The sequence below is a fragment of the Eriocheir sinensis genome, chromosome 60, assembly GCF_024679095.1.
Source record: "Eriocheir sinensis breed Jianghai 21 chromosome 60, ASM2467909v1, whole genome shotgun sequence".
Classification (NCBI taxonomy): Eukaryota; Metazoa; Arthropoda; class Malacostraca; order Decapoda; family Varunidae; genus Eriocheir; species Eriocheir sinensis.
Genome location: NC_066568.1, coordinates 9,378,046 through 9,393,227, shown reverse-complemented (window position 1 = coordinate 9,393,227; position 15,182 = coordinate 9,378,046). Strand labels below are relative to the sequence as shown.

The window sequence follows — 15,182 nt, the reverse complement described above, 5'->3', positions numbered from 1 at the left end:
TCCTCGTCCTCGTCCTGTTCCTCTTCCTTCTCCCCTTCCCCCCATTCCATACGTCTTCCTTTAACCCTTGCTCCGAACCACTGACCCCTTTCTCCCTTCCCTTCCCTTTCCTTCCCTTTAATTTCCTTCCATTTACTTACCCTTCCCTTTCCTTCCCTTCCTTTTATTTCCCCTCCCATCTTATCTACTCTTCTCCCTTTTCATTTCTGCCCTTTTTTTCCCTCTCCCATCTCATCTTCTCTTTTCATCTTCCTTTTCATTTCCTTTCCTTCTCTTTTTCTTTCCCTTCCATCCCATCTTCTCTTTTCATCCCTTTCCCTTAACTTCCCCTATCATCTTCTTGTTTTATCTTCCCTTCACTTAGTTTTCCTTTCATTCCCTTTCGATTCCTATCTTCCCTTCTCTTCACTTCCCATCTCTCCTTTCCTTTCCTTTCCCTTTCTTTTATTTTATTTTTCTTCACTTCCCTTTCCTTTCCTCCCTTCCCTTCTATTCCTTCCCATTTTCTTCCCTTTCTCCCTCCCCCCACAACACACCACCACCTCAGAGCATCTTTCAACACCGCAGTACAACACAATCAGATGAGGAAAACACACACAAAAAAAGTCGAAACAATCACCACCACAATCATTATCAGTATCATCATTATAACCATCATCAACACCACCACCAACAACGACAACATTTAAACCAAGCATTCATGTACTTTTACGTAGTAGTAGTAACAGTAATAATAATAGTAATAATAATAGTAATAATAATAATAATAATAATAATAATAATAATAATAATAATAATAATGATAAACCTCACCTATCACAAGCAATGAACCTTTTCCCCTTAAATAAAAAAAAGGAAAAATCGCACCAATCAAAGTTATCATTTCTCTTTTCTTTCTAATTTAATCGTTCTCTTCATCTCACCTTTTTCGCTGCGTTGTGTTGCTTCGTCCGTCCCTCCTTTCCGTCCTCCCCGTCACTGATCATCCGCACTGGTTCTTTTATCAGTCTAAAGCATCTCTCTGAAAAGCTGAAGTAAAAGCGTTAGCGTCGGTAATCATCTTTCTTAATAATTATACAGAAGAAACAGTAACGCCTTGTCATACGTGCTTTAGTTTACCTTCTAAATAAATATACTAACTTAAAAAGAGTAACGCCTTGTAATAACTAAGTTCTACCTTCAAAATTAATAAACTACGTAACTAAAAAAATGTGCCGCTTTATAATACGCAAGTCTAGTCTACCTTCTAAATATATAAACAAACCAAGCAGTTGTGCCTGATTTATATTTCGTTGTCTTTGTTCTAAGTCACCCCTGCAGACGCAACGTTACTTTAAATAACACTCGCGATGCCTAATTTATAATACATAATAATACATCCCTGGACAAGTTTCCCCTTAATGTTGACATCATCTCAACAATATGTGGATAGTTTGAAAAGGGATGCAGTGCAGAACCAACAAATTAATATAACATTGAATCTTGAACGCCAGCTCCGGCTATATGGGCACGTGGCGCGCCTCCCGGACGTCGATGCTGCTCACAGGGTTGTTTGTGTACGAGACAACCCTGAGTGGAGGAGACCAAAGGGACGCCCACGGAACTCAAGGCTGGGGCAAGTCGACCGATCCTGCTATATATACTCTTTATAGGAAGGACGTGAGATGGATAAGGGGGGCTGCTTGGGAGCTTGTTCGGGAAGACCGTTGGGAGTGGAGGCGGCGAGTGAGTGAAGTAACGCACCCCATTAGTTAGTTAGTTGACCCAATAGATGAAACAAGCACTGTGTTGATATAGCGCTGCAGCCCTTAGAGATGTTGTTAGCTAGTGTGTGGTGCTGTGCAGAGCCGAGATATGCTTGGGACAATGAATCATCCTCTCCTGCTCACTAAGACTCACAAGGAAGGCGTGTGTTGATATAGCTGGCATTGTGAGTGTATACAGTACCATTGAGTAGACTGAAAACCATCTACAGCTCTACAGACCTTACAGATACTCATGTTTATTGAGTTATACATTGAGGAGTCAGGCAAGCTAGGTCAATCAGACGCTGTAGATATTTTGAGAACCTCGGAATTATGAGAACTATAGAACCATAAGGCAATTTATGTTGGAAGCGTCTCATTTCTCGATCTTCCGTTTAAACAGTAGTTAGTGTTCACACCTGGGCTCACTTTCCAAGAGTGGTTACTGTCCCCTGTTATGCGTACTAACAAGAAGGGGGAGAACAAATTGGGTAACACACTAATTGCGGGATGCTATCGTCAGCTGACTTGATGGATCGGACAGGGACGGTCGTTAGCAGCTTATTATATTGGCGAGGCGGTGGTGGTGGTGGTGGTGGTAGTTGGTAGTGGTGATAGTAGCAGTAGTAGTAGTAGCCGTAGTATAAGTAGTAGTAGTATCGTTGTATTATTATTATTAGTAGTAGTAGTAGTAGTAATAGTAGTAGTAGTAGTAGTAGTAGTAGTAGTAGTAGGAGGAGGAGGAGGAGGAAGAGGAGGAGTAGCAGTATTTGTAGTAGTAGTAGTAGTAGTAGTAGTAGTAGTAGTAGTAGTAGTAGTAGTAGTAGTAGTCGTTCTAGAATATTTTTTTTATCACAGCCTGTTCAAACGAAGCGTTCCTCAAGCTTGCTGGAGCCTACGCAACAAACTCTATTACGCAAGCATAAAATCTTGGGAAGCCTCATGACACATTCACTACCAGCAAACTGATCAACAGAAGGTTTTCAGCAAGATCTTCCATCAGCCTGCCGCCAACCTTCCTTCCCTACAAGACAAACAGTGTGTTACGGGCGGGGCGTTACCAAGGCAGTGACGCAGAAAACTCTACGAGCACAGGCAGCCACATTTACATTACTCAACTTCTTCCATGAAATACAATGCAAAACCCACGGATGTATTCCCCCAGAACATTATTATACGTCCTTATATAGTGCACGTGCAGGCAGGAGGATTGATGAGCACGCTGATCCTTCTTCGTACCAAAATGAGCTCCTCTTTCCGTCCCAGTTAGTCCTTCCTCCCCGTCCACCCCGCTACACATCTACCTCTGCCTTTATCACGTGTGTGTGTGTGTGTGTGTGTGTGTGTGTGTGTGTGTGTGTGTGTATATAATGTCCACCAAGAAGAAATACACACACACACACACACACACACACACACACGATATGCTGGCAAATAAGCTCTATAAAAAGCCAGTCACTCACTCACTCACTCTCTCAGACACAACTCCCATATCTTAATACAAGTCTCCAGTCAGACAGTCAACCACACAAACAGTACTCACACAATACAACACTCATGAGTCTATGGAGGCCAGTCAGTCAGTTACTCAGTTCTCTCACGCCACAAAACCCACCAGTCTATGTAAGTTAGTCAGTCAGTTAATCAACCAGTCACACTCAGTTCTCCCTCGACACAAAACCCACCAGTCTATGTAAGTTAGTCAGTCAGTCAAACAACCAGTCACACTCAGTTCTCCCTCGACACAAAACCCACCAGTCTATGTAAGTTAGTCAGTCAGTTAATCAACCAGTCACACTCAGTTCTCCCTCGACACAAAACCCACCAGTCTATGTAAGTTAGTCAGTCAGTCAATCAGTCAGCCAGTCACTCAGTCACACTTAGTTCTCCCAAAACACAAAACCCACCAGTCTACGTCGGTTAGTCAGTCAGTCAATCAGTCAGCCAGTCAGTCAGTCACACTTAGTTCTCCCACAACACAAAACCCACCAGTCTATGTAAGTTAGTCAGTCAGTCAATCAGTCAGCCAGTCACTCAGTCACACTTAGTTCTCCCATAACACAAAACCCACCAGTCTACGTCGGTTAGTCAGTCACATGCATTCCCCGACAACACAACACCCACCAGTTAACGTAAGCCAGTCATTCATTCAATCAGCAACACACATACAGTTCCCAGACAATCCACAGACTAAAACATAAAGAAAATACAAACAGGAGAAAGGAAAGTGGATGAAAAGTTAGCAAAGTTACAGACAAACATCGCAAACATACACACTTACACTACGCAGTCAACGAACTCACAACACAACCAGAAACACCAAACACACCTTACAACACTGACACATACAAGCACTCGTACTTTCCACATAATCAAACACCTATACAACGCCTAACTTCGGATGCCTATGTTGGAGAAATGCATCTTCTACCTAGCTACCTCTTCTCTGCTCTGAAGTCTCGGTCAGTTAACAGTTACTAATGCAATAACTAAATTTTTTTCAGCTCTATCACCATTGTCTGACGTTAGTGTTGGCTAGTTCACCTTCTTTCCTTCCTTTTCTCCATCCTTCCTTCCTTCATTTAATCATGCTTTCCTTTTTTCTTTGTCTGTCTGTCTGTCTTTTCTTTCTTCCTCACTCCAATCCTCTACCCATCGTGTTAGTAATGGTCTGTCCACAGTTCACTAATGCACCAACTTTTAATTCTTTCAGCTCCTTCACCCTTGTCTGCTGTTAGTATTGGCCTGTTCACACTTTACTAAGGCCATAACTTATAATTCTTTCAGCTCCTTCACCCTTGTCTGTTGTTAGTAATGGCCTGTTCACAGTTCACTAAGGCCATAACTTATAATTCTTTCAGCTCCTTCACCCTTGTCTGTTGTTAGTCCTGGCCTGTTCACAGTTCACAAAGGCCATAACTTATAATTCTTTCAGTTCTTTCATCCTTGTCTGTTGTTAGTCCTGGCCTGTTCACAGTTCACAAAGGCCATAACTTATAATTCTTTCAGCTCCTTCACCCTTGTCTGTTGTTAGTCCTGGCCTGTTCACACTTCACTAAGGCCATAACTTTTAATTCTTTCAGCTCCTTCACCACTCTGTTGTTAGTAATGGCCTGTTCACAGTTCACAAAGGCCATAACTTCTACTTCTTTCAGCTCTTTCACCACTCTGCTGTTAACCCTGGCCAGCTCACCATCTCTCCTTTCTTCCTTCCATCCTTCCTCTCTCCAATCATTTCTTTTTCTATTTTCTTTCTTTGTCTTTTTGCTTTTTTCTTTCTCCCTCCATCACTCTATCCATCAATTATTAAATCATCCAGTGCTCTAACTTCTACTTCAGTGCCGGAAAAACGCTACTTCCAGCATCCTAACCCCTGTCTGTAGTTAGTATTAGCCCGTTCACAGTTTCCTAATGCTCTAACTTCTCCATCAGTGCTAAAAAAAAGCCTCTTGGAGCCTCCTTACCCTTACTGCTGTTGGTATTAGCCCGTTCACAGTTCACCAGTGCTCCAACTCCGACTTTCAGATGTCCCACCAGTCTTGGCTAGTTCACAGTTCACTAATAATTCACTAATACAACTAACTTTTAACTTTAGTAGTGGAGAAAAGCCACGCAAGGAAGGAAGGAGGGAAAGCAAGGATGGAAAGGAAAAGGGAAGGGAAGGAGGAAAGTGGACAAGCAGGAAGAATAAAAAGATGGAAAGAAGGAAGTGAGGAAGGAAGTGAAGAAGGAAGCAGAAGGGAAGTAAGGATGGAAAGGAACGAGAAAGGAAGAACTAAACTTAGGAAGGAAGAAAGAACAAAACAAAGGAAGTAGAACAATAGCAATAACAACAACAATAACAAGAAGAAAAAACATGTATAACAGAGAGAGAGAGAGAGATATTGAGTTAGGGAGATTAATAGGTTTGTCAGGAGGCTCTTGCCCTTGTGTGAGGTGAGAGAAGGAGGAGGAGGAGGAGGAGGAAAGGGGGGTTAGGAAGAGAAAAGGTAGGAAGGGGGGAGAGAAAGGAGGGAGAGGGGTAGAGACAGACAGACAGACAGAGAGAATGTCAAAGGAATGCAGGGAGAGAGAGAGAGAGAGAGAGAGAGAGAGAGAGAGAGAGAGAGAGAGAGAGAGAGAGAGTGGAGGACGTTGGGAAAGGCCTTTGTGCCATAGTGGACTTGTTATATTACGAAAAAAATTACTGACCATATCATTTTATTAACACACACACACACACACACACACACACACACACACACAGAAACAAACAAACACACACACACACAGAAACAAACAAACAAACAAGCACACACACACACACACACACACACAGAAACAAACAAACAAGCATACACACACACACACACACACACACACACACACACACACACACACACACACACACACACACACACACGTCCCTTTAATGGCTGGTCACTGAAGCATTATGGGTAATATGCTTCCATCATCCTTCTTCTCCCTCTCCTTTCCCTCCACCTCTCCCTCCTCTTCCAAACCCTTTCTCTTTTCCCCTCTCTCTCTCTCTCTCTCTCTCTCTCTCTCTCTCTCTCTCTCTCTCTCTCTCTCTCTCTCTCCTACTCCAACCCCTTTTTCTTTTCCCTCCCTCTCTCCTTCCTCTTCCAACCCTTTCTCTTTTCCCTCCCAACCTTCTTTTTACTCTTTTCCTTTCCCTTCTGTTCCAACCCCTTTCTTTTTTCCCTCTTTCCCCCTCTCCCTCCCACTCCAACTCCTTTCTCTTTTCCCTTCTCCTACTCCTCCACCTCTTTTCCCTGTCTCTCTCGCTCCTCCTCCAACCTCTTCTTTTACCTCCCAGTTTCCCTCCTTCTCCAACCCCCTTCTTTTTCTTTGTTCAATAATACTTTGGCTCCATGCCTGTCACGTGTCTGAAGAGAACAAACTTAACCCAGCAAAAAACTATTCATGTCATGTGATTCCTCAGTACATTAATATACGTCTTTTTAGTAATGACTTATTATTTCAAAATGTTCGCTCTTTATTTGTTGATTTTTACATTAAATTGCTTCCTATTATGTGTGAAGACTGTTAACCTTACCTTACTAGAACCAAAACAATCACTATATTTTTTTACTCACTAAATTCATATATGCTTCAGCAAAAATAAGACCTTCTTTTGGGACATTAAATTTTCTGGTAGTATCTGTTTGAAGTGAAGTTTAATAGGAGGTATTCCATCCCTGTACATGTCTTCAAGTGTTCTATGATACATTTCCCTGACGCCCTGCTATTAATTCAGATTCACTACTGGTTTGGATTCCACTAAGTTGAAGGCATTCTCATAGTCAATGAATGACACACAATTTTTTTTTTTTTTATATTCATTTGCTTTCTCCAATATTAAGGTTATGGTTACTTTTTTTTTTTACTTTCAGTATTTTCCCTCACTTTTCATGCATCTCAGTGTTTGTTAAATTTTATCTTTTGCTACTGCTAGAAAATATGGGATATCAATTATTACTATGTTCTGGGGCTGAACGTCTGAATGATATAATATGTTTCCCATAAAACGCATCACCCAACTTTATTGTCTCACTCCTGTTATACGGGAATACATCGTTTGGTTTTCTAATGGCATGCATCAGGCTTTTCTCAATACCAAGTTTTCTCTTAGCCATTTAGCTGTGACATGTGGGCATAGGCACTCTAAAAAATATTGTCCTTGGGTGCAATAAGTAGGTAGATTTGCCGACAAAAAAAAAACCTTTACAGATATCCTTATTTGATCTGGAAACCTGCACTGCCAAAAGCTCACTAATAGGTACAACAGATAATTTTTGTTTCATAGGGAAATTATAAGATGAAGACAATGAAAAGGTTGTGACAGTGTGGTCAGGCTAGGTACTTTAGTTTTTAGTGGAGAATTGACAATTTTCGCAAACCCGCCAGAAATCTGAAGACATTTTAAACGGTTAAATGTTTGTGCAATAGAGCCTGAAATTTGAGCTTCATTGATTCTCATCTGCCAAACTTTCTCATATCCTGCTTTTTAGCTATTTATAGTTTTTGTAAGTTCCACAGTAGTAAATCATTAACAAAGACAATGCTTAGACAATTTGTGACACTATAAAACTAATCATGAATCTATTATCAGCCCTAAAACTGACAAGTGATACTAAAAACATGCAATAATTCAGGCAGTAATGACTAGCTGATTCATCACCCCCATGTCATGATAGAGGCACAAATACAAACACAAAGGTAAATACAGTAGACACTCCATTTAGTGCATTTCTCTTAACCCCTTGACTGCAGATATCCTACAAGAAGACATCACCAAGCTACAGGAGTGGAACAAAAAGTGGCTGCTACAATTCAATAAAGAAAAATGTAAAGTCATGCATCTTGGGAGGGAAAATCCAGTATACCAATACCACATGGGAAACACTCCACTATCCACCACAGAGACAGAAAGACCAGGGACTTTATGTTACCAGGCTACCAGTGAAGGCCAAATCCGTGCCAATCGCAGCGGACGGGTTTAAGAATTTCCTCATAATATGCCCTTGACCTGACTCCTTCGCACACACACAGGCTTTTTTGGTTTCTCTTTGTTTACTGCCGCTGTGCTGTTTTCTTTACTATAAGAAACACACTAATAAAGTACCACCAGTCCCAAATCAATAAATATCATATAAGTAACACCTCCATTTTCCTTGTATTTCTTTTTTACCTGTCTCGTGTTGAAGTGAAGGTCTACAAAACAACATTACAATGACGTCATTCGCTAAGTATCAATAAAATCCTATCTTGCTCTGTCCACTGACTATACAAGTTTAACACAAGCCAGAGATGCAGCAGGAGATTTGGGGCACCAGGGTTTGGCTCCTCAAAGTATGTTAAAACTCAGGGTGTCTTGAAGGGGTCTCTCGGTTCTAACTTGATTTCTTGTCAAATTACAGATATATATACATGCGTTGAGAACTATTTGTGGGTCTGGAGATTTTCTTACAGCCTCCAATATCCCCCACCCCCGAGATGTGGCAGTGACCCGGCCACCTTAACAAAACAAATACAAAACTGATCTGAAACTTAACAAAATTTGAGGGCCTCAGGGTATTTTCACATGGCCTCCCCCATCACCCCAAACTGTGCCACTGACCACCTAAACCAACCAAACTAATCCAACAAATGTAAAACTGATATGAAACTAAAGCAAAATCTTCTAGATTAAATACAAACAAACTTCTCAATACACGGCAACCATTCAAAACAGAGCATGCGAAGGAATGTCTATTATGATGGACACCTGCACAACGTAGAAATTACAAAGGTACAAGAAATAATTACCGCACACCAATAATAAGCTAATAAATAATAAACAATCACCATCCAGTAATATTAAGCATATAAAATGATAAATAATTAACAAAGAACATTATTAAGGCTATTAATGATAAATATTCACCACAGTAATACTACCTCGGGTTATAAAATTGATAAAACATTATTATAACAGAGCAATCCTAAGGTAAAAAATTCAGAACCACAAAGTCTGCATGTTTGTGCTGAGGCTAACATCAACATCATAAGCTTTCCCTTCCTTGAGATCAGTTCTAACAAGAGCAGTGAGCTAGGTTCAGTTCTCTAAAAGCTTTCTGTGAACCACTTTTACAAGTTCATCACAATATCCAACATAATAACTTCCTCTGTTAGTAATAGAATGGCAGATGTCAGGGAAAAGTAATTGGAAGCTTTTATGTGTTAATAAATGAAGGTTAGCATTTATAAACTGACAATGGATTCTGAGTTGGCAATACCTGATTATACTTAGGAGAGTAAAACTTTTAAGGTAGCAATTAGACCACTTGTTCCCAATGTGGATTTGGCATGCAGGGTGGTGCAGAGGAAGAGTACAGGGGTACTTGCTGCGCTGTCTGGAGGGGCAGGGTGGGCAGGGTTTGGGGTATTGAAGCCCAGTCAAAGGTTGTGAATCAATGACAAAAACACCAGAGCAAAAAGCATGCAGGCGGGATTGGCTGAGAACGGTGAATGGATGGGGAGCCTTGACTTCACAGAGAAAAGTTGGCCCCTTTATAAATTTTGACAGAAAATACAATGTAAACTGTTTTTACTCTAATATTACGTTAATGCACCCTCCCATGTCTCGTTTCCAACTTAACCAACTCTTCCGTTGTCATAACTGACTTCTACAAACCTTTAAACCTCCGGGAAAATGTAGAAAAGGGGGCAAAAATGAACAAAAGTGAGAAAATAACCATGAAATGTGAGTGGGTGGTTGTGTGACCCCCCTCGATCACCCCCCTCCCGTGCAGACCCAAGACCGCCCCGCCCCGCCCCGCCCCGTGACCCACCTGGTGCACGTGACCCGCCGCACAGCCCTGACGCCTGGCAGGTTCACACGTGGGCCGTCACAGCGTGGCCACCAGCCTTGCCTCTCCCCGCGTCACCTGCTGCCGCGGCTCACAGGGCACGGTGGTCACGCCCAAGGTTCGTCCACACCCCGGCCACCGCCACAAGGCCGTAGTAAGCCGCCCAACAAAAGCACTAAAGTCAAAATATCAGTCACATTCGCAAACCACGACCACGTGCTCGCGTGCGTCAGCTGGGCCGCGGCGCGTGATGATTCTGATGAACTGATGGTTCGTTGAGTCCCTGCAACGGGGTACCAAATAAATATTTTCTTTAAGCTGTAGATAATGTAATGCATTGTATTGTAGTCATTATTTGTACATGCATATGACTACTTTTGGGAAATATGGAGATGGGCGTGGTCTGCTCCGCCGCTTTTGACAAAAATAGAGAGGCGTGAAGCGTAACACGTGTTTATCGCAAATAATTGACCAACCAACCAAACAGATACTCTCTCAACCAGTCCCGTAACAAACAAACAAACAAACAAAGAGCTACGGCCTCACACACACACACACACACACACACACACACACACACAAACACAAACAAACACACCAACCCCCATCCACACACACCTCGCCTCAATCCCCGCACCTTCCTTGCCTCCCCAGCCCCCCTTACCCCCCTAACACCCCCCACTCACCAATGTTCACCCCCCCCTCCCCCACACCCTTATACCCATCCGTCACCACGCCGTTCCAAGCTCTATCGGGGAGGGTACTGGCGGGTGGTTGCGAGTCCAGCACGTGCTCGGCCGCTTGGTGGACGACGCACACCCATGGTAACACAACGCTTCGTCATTTGGGGTCAATATGTTACAAGTTCTCGCTCAGCCTCGCTCATCAACACCTGCCGCAAGTTTGCCCGTGAATCACTTTTTGACGCACACACGCACGCACGCCCGAAAAAAAATTAAACAGTGACAATTAATTAAATACATAAATAAACAAACAAATAAATAATGAATAAATAGAGAAAACTATGGGTATACAAAATGGTAAATAAAATGACAAATATGAGAATGAGTGAATAAAGACGTAAATAAAGAGTGAATAAAGAAACATGAATAAATAAATGAATAAATAAATAAAGAAAGAAACGATTGCTATATAAAACAAATTCTTGGGTCCGAAATGATATGATGAGCTCATAAGTATATGCACACACACACGCGCACACACACACGCGCACACACACACGCGCACACACACACGCGCACACACACACGCGCACACAAAAAATAAAGTAAACAATGAATAAATAAACATCAAATAAACGTATGGCTCTATAGGAACAAATACGTACACTTGAAATATAACGAACAAATTATAAAACACACACACACACACACACACACACACACACAAGCACCAAAAAATATAGTGACAAATAAATTAATAAAAAAGTATATAGATCAATAAATAAACAAGTAAGTAAAGAAACGTAAAACTGTACAAGAATACCACATGACAAACACCCAGCTAACAAATAATATTATAAACTAAATAACTCGCCGACCCAGATCTTCAGTCAACCCTAATACGTGTGTGTGTGTGTGTGTGTGTGTGTGTGTGTGTGTGTAACTTCAGAGACCGGTCAAGTGGAGCACCGGGGGGAAGCATGAGCCAGGCAAGAGACAAGCAGCAAGCAAGCAAGCAAACAATAACCACAAGGCAAACAAGGAAGCAAGATACAAGCAGCAACCAAGCGAGACAGATACCAAGCAAGCAAGATCCACAGCTCACGAACACACAGCAGACAGGAGGGAATCCGAGTAAAAACAAACTACAAACAATCCAGACAAACAAACTACAAACAATCCAGACAAACAAACTACAAACAATCCAGACAAACAAACTACAAACAATCCAGACAAACAAACTACAAACAATCCAGACAAACAAACTACAAACAATCCAGACAAACAAACTACAAACAATCTAGACAAACAAACTACAAACAATCCAGACAAACAAACTACAAACAATCCAGACAAACAAACTACAAACAATCCAGACAAACAAACTACAAACAATCCAGACAAACAAACTACAAACAATCCAGACAAACAAACTACAAACAATCCAAACAAACAAACTACAAACAATCCAGACAAACAAACTGCAAACAATCCAAACAAACAAACTACAAACAATCCAAACAAACAAACTGCAAACAATCCAAACAAACAAACTACAAACAATCCAGACAAACAAACTACAAACAATCCAAACAAATAAACTACAAACAATCCAGACAAACAAACTACAAACTACAAACAATCCAAACAAACAAACTGCAAACTACAAACAATCCAAACAAACAAACTACAAACTACAAACAATCCAAACAAACAAACTGCAAACAATCCAAACAAACAAACTACAAACAATACAAACAAACAAACTACAAACAATCCAGACAAATGGCAAGCAACTATGCAGGAATCAAACAGCAATCAAACGAGGAGACAAACAGAAAACAAGCAAAACAAACAGCAAGAGCCGCAATCCACGAAAACACCACAAACAGGATATGAAAGAAATAATAAAAGTGAAAAAAACAAAGACAAACGAATGGCAGTGTAACGAAAAGAAGGGAGAGAGAAAGGAACAGAAGGGTTGAAAAAATAAAGGGTTATAAATGGTATCTTTATTAAATAAGCTTACACACACACACACACACACACACACACACACACACACACACACACACACACGTATCAAATTTGGGAAGGCGGTGGCTGGGTGGTCAGCGTGTGGGCGCGGGGTCCAGAGGGTCGCTGGTTAAATTCACGTCCCGCCCGTTCCTGGAAATAAATTGGAATTTTTCAGTCAACGCCGAGTAGCCTGAGACTACCCACATACCCTCCTGAAGACAACCCATCAACCCTGACTCTAGAATCTGTCTAAAAGAGGGTCAAAGATGAGCTCTAGGGGCGGCATGAGTCAAGCAAAATGGCGCCACTGTAAACACTTGTCTGCTCCATAATGTGCTGGGGCCGACCACCAGGCCCCACCAAGAAAGCCTACCCCAGCCATAGGTCAAACGGAAGGAAAGTAAAAGTAGTAGTAATAATAACAAAAACTAATATAAATGATAAATAAATAAAAAAAAGAACAGACAGAACAAGCGAGAAAATAGGGAATAGAAAAAAATATACAGAAAAAAGCGAAACAGTGAAGGAGAGAAAAAAAAAGAATAAATAAACAAACAAGTAAATATAAAAATACAATAAATATTTCCTTCGATTTTCCCGACAAAATATTAACAGACAGACTCGCTGATTGGTGGACGCCGATCCGCGGAGATAAGAACACACGCACGAACACACACACACACACACACACACACACACACACACACACACACACACACACATCGATTTTTCATAGGTCTTTCTTCCCCCTTATTTGTGTGTGTGTGTGTGTGTGTGTGTGTGTGTGTGTGTGTGTGTGTGTGTGTATTTGTTTATTCATCTATTTATCTATTAAACGGTCTCTCTCTCTCTCTCTCTCTCTCTCTCTCTCTCTCTCTCTCTCTCTCTCTCTCTCTCTCTCTCTCTCTCTCTCTCTCTCTTTAGTTTTCTCCCTCTCTCTTTTTTTCCTTACATTCCTTCTTTATTCTTTCTTGTCTTCCTTCTCCAATTTCCCTCTTCCTCTTCCTTTCCCTCCTTCTCCTCCTCCTTTTTTCCACTCTCTCTCTCTCTCTCTCTCTCTCTCTCTCTCTCTCTCTCTCTCTCTCTCTCTCTCTCTCTCTCTCTCTCTCTCCCTTTGTGTCTCTACCTTTCGTTACTCTCTTTCTCCCTCCTCCACTTCCCTTTTTTCTCCATTCTTTTTCTCTCCCCCTCTTCTTCTTTTTTTTTCTTTTGTTCCTCTCCTCTCCAAATTCCATCCTGGTTTACCTCCCTTTCCTCCAGTTATCCTTTCTCTTTCCTTTCCTAGTACCTCCATTTCCTCCAAAAAAAAAAAAAAACTCTTTCCCTCCCTATTCCTCTCTTGACTTTCCTCCAATCTCTTTCTCTTCCCTCCCTATTCCTCCTCTGTCTTACCTCCTTTCACCCCTTCCAAGTACCTCCATTCTCTCCCTTTCCTCCATGTTTCTCCCTGACACCCCTAACTAGCACATCCAGTCCCTCCCTTCTCCCTAAACTCCCTCCTTCTCTCCCTTTTCCTTCCCCCTCCATACCTCCCTACCTCCTCCTCCCCCTATGAAGGCCCAGGAGGGAATGGCATGCCAGGTCACGCCTCGCCTCTATTTATACTCTGCGGGAGGGGGTGGGCGAGGGGTTGCCAAACGCTGCCCGCCGCTTCATTAGCCGCGCGTGTCGTTTGTTTTGACGTGACGAGTGCATTGGATTCCCTTCATTTATTCCAGGGGGGGGGGGGGGGGGTGGAGGAGGAGGAGGAGGAGGAGGAGGGTGGAAGGGAGAGAAGAGAGGGGAACAGGGAAGAGAAGGGAGAAAATACAGGAGAGAGAGAGAGAGAGAGAGAGAGAGAGAGAGAGAGAGAGAGAGAGAGAGAGAGAGAGAGAGAGAGAGAGAGAGAGAGAGAGAATGGGAAGGATGGAAGAAGGAAAAAAGGGAGAGGAAAGGGAGAGGAAAGGGAGAGAGAAGGAAAATAAAATAAAAAAGGAGCACAGGAAGAATTATAGAAAATGGAGGAAAGGAGGAAAAAAAAGAGGAAAGAAGGACGAAAAAAATAAGAAAAAAGTGGAGGAGGAGGAAGAAGAGGAGGAGGAAAGGAGGAAAGAAAAGGAGGAAAGAGGAAGGAAGAAGGAAAAGGAGAGAAGAATGAAAAAAAGGAAAAAGTGAAAAAGAAGAAGGAAGAGGAGGAGGAAAAGAGGAAGGAAAAGGAGAGAAGAAAGAAGGAATATGAAAGACGGACAAAAAGAAAAGAGAAAGGGAAAAGGAGGAGGAGGAGGAGGAGGAGGAGGGATAATATTCAAGGCAATATTTATCCGCTGAAATATTACAAAATAGAAAATAAATAAATAAAAAAAAAGAAAAATCCAAACCATAAATATTAGGATATGGAAAAG

General features: G+C 41.8%; 1 long non-coding RNA gene across 1 annotated transcript in view; it reads right to left on the bottom strand.

Annotated features, from left to right (window-relative positions):
• LOC126985891 (uncharacterized) overlaps positions 1–10,332 on the bottom strand; it is a 105,390-nt gene extending 95,058 nt beyond the window's left edge. The window contains exons 1-2 of the long non-coding RNA XR_007739122.1: positions 10,082–10,332; positions 924–1,029 (exon numbers count right to left, since the gene is read on the bottom strand). This is a non-coding gene — a long non-coding RNA (uncharacterized LOC126985891). The remainder of the gene's footprint in view (positions 1–923; positions 1,030–10,081) is intronic.
• Between the last annotated feature and the right edge of the window lie 4,850 nt (positions 10,333–15,182).